Source organism: Jaculus jaculus, chromosome 1 (assembly GCF_020740685.1).
Source record: "Jaculus jaculus isolate mJacJac1 chromosome 1, mJacJac1.mat.Y.cur, whole genome shotgun sequence".
Lineage (NCBI taxonomy): Eukaryota > Metazoa > Chordata > Mammalia > Rodentia > Dipodidae > Jaculus > Jaculus jaculus.
Window position 1 is genome coordinate 26,801,004 of NC_059102.1, and position 2,343 is coordinate 26,803,346.

Consider the following 2,343-nt stretch of genomic DNA (forward strand, 5'->3'; position numbering starts at 1 on the left):
TTGGTGTCACACAATTAGCTGAACTTGAATTTTGATCAGTCTGCTCACTCTGATTTCCTTAAGTGAAACATGCCCTCAGGATAAGAAACTTGTCTTAATAGTTTCTGAAGGTCAAGTGGATTATTAGTGCACAATCTCCCTGAACTTGTTGTCCAGGCTTCCAAATGCCTATTCATAAGATATGTTTTTATAGAAAACTTAAAAGAAAAAAAAAATATATGATACTTGCCTGTCTTATGATACTTACCTTTCTGACCCTATAAAGCTCATAATTTACAAATTAGATAACAGCCCAAGTGTGCAGAGTGTCTATGTTAATGGAAAAATATAATATTATTGTAAAATACATTTTGAAATCTTATGAAAATCACATATATGGAATAAATTAGGAGGGAAAGATGAGCTGTCTCTTTTCTCATGTTTTTAATTTTTTTTATGATTTTACACTTCTTTTAAAAAAACTGTAAAACCAAAGTGAAGCATTGTTTCAGGTTACCTGGGATGTGGTATTAGTCACAGATGTAGTTATAAGACCACCCTAATGATTCTATTCATTGTCTGAACTTTCTTTGCATAAGTGTAAGCATGCGTGTATGAAATAAACGGCAATTAAATGTGGATAGTGTCAATGTAAAAACAAGTTGAGTTTAAGTAAAACTTTCATTCTTTTGAAAAAATGCTGAGTAAATTTTCTCTGGGTTTGAAGTTTTAAATCCTCCACCCCTTTCCGTCCTACTCCTATTACCAGTACTATTCATTAAGGCTTTTGCTGATCAAGTGGGGTCCCTCATGAAGCAAACAGCAGCTTAGCAAAGGAGGAATATTCTAAATGGCACAACATAACCTTTTCATGCTACTCTAATGTTGAAAGGGGAAAACAATAACATACTTTTTAAAGATCACATATATGTATCATACAACTTATAGAATAAAAAAATACAGGATTTCTCTGTTCACTCTGACATTCCTTATTCTTAAATGTAAAGTTACTTTCTCTAATAAAATTTGGCCCTAGAATAGAATTAATGAGAATTTGATACCCTGAAGCACAATACCAATCATAATACCTTCAATTTAATTTTCCATTTCCATGAGATTTTCTAGGAAAGAAATTTAATTTTTCCTAAAGACTGATGCATTAATATTTAATAAAAACAAAGTCCAATGACAACATCACTAAAAATAAGAAGTGTACATAAAATCTTTCTATATTTGAAAATATGACTGAATTGAGCAATATTACTTCCTAGACATGATGTGGGTTTGAAGAAAAAAATCAGGCAGAAGACAATGTTTTTTTATAGAACTAAAATGGTGAATGGTATATTATATAAATGGCCCACATACATATCCTGAGAAAAATTATTCCCTTGGATAGTGAAGGATACTGATGTTTACTACCAATTATCTAAGATAAAATGGAGCTATGTTTAATAAGAATTACCTACCTATGTAGTAGGCATATTTTTCTTCCTATATTTGTTCCTTAGCATTCTGAATTCTCCAATTCACTATTTGGATTACTTTTGATTTCATGTTAGGCCTCCCCTTTCAGATTGTTCAGGACTTTTATGGATAGTCCTTAACTTCAGAGTTTTCACTCAAGAAAATTCAGTGGCCTAAGAATTCTCTCTGGATCTTTAATTGTCAGGTAGCTGAATTAATCAGGATAGGCCATTATGCTTTGCAGCAACATCTAAGCACTTAGCAAGATAGACACATATATATGTACACACGTATATTTGTGTGTACATATATCACACACACACACACACACACACACACACACAGAGGTATACATACCCTATTTATTGTCCACATGTGCAGAGGCCAAACAAGAATATTGATATCTCTCTCTATTCATCATTCTGTTTCCCTGAGACAGAGTCTCACTGATTTCCAGCAACTTTCTAGACTCTGTTTCCCACAAGACTGGGGTTGCAAAAGAATATGGTCACATGAAGCTATTTAAAAAAATGATGGAAAAATGAACTCAGGCAGTCTTAGCACTCCCTCAGGCCCTCATGCTTCCTAGGGAAGCACCCTTTCCCACTGTGCCATCCCTCCAAATAAATCTTCTTTTAAAAAGCCAAAACTTGTGGGGTGTGGTGGCAAATGAATTTAATCCCATAACTCTTTTATCTCATAACTCTTTTAGTAGAGGTTAATCATTTGACTTGATAAATGTCTAGACAATGAGTATTTCCAAGTACCTAGAATAATGACAAGTTATAATTGTATCAAAGACATAGTAACAGACATCAAAGAGTTTCTGAAATACTAGGTTTTATTATTTGTATTATTGTCTCTTTGTCAAAATGGAAACATTCAAGAACAAATATA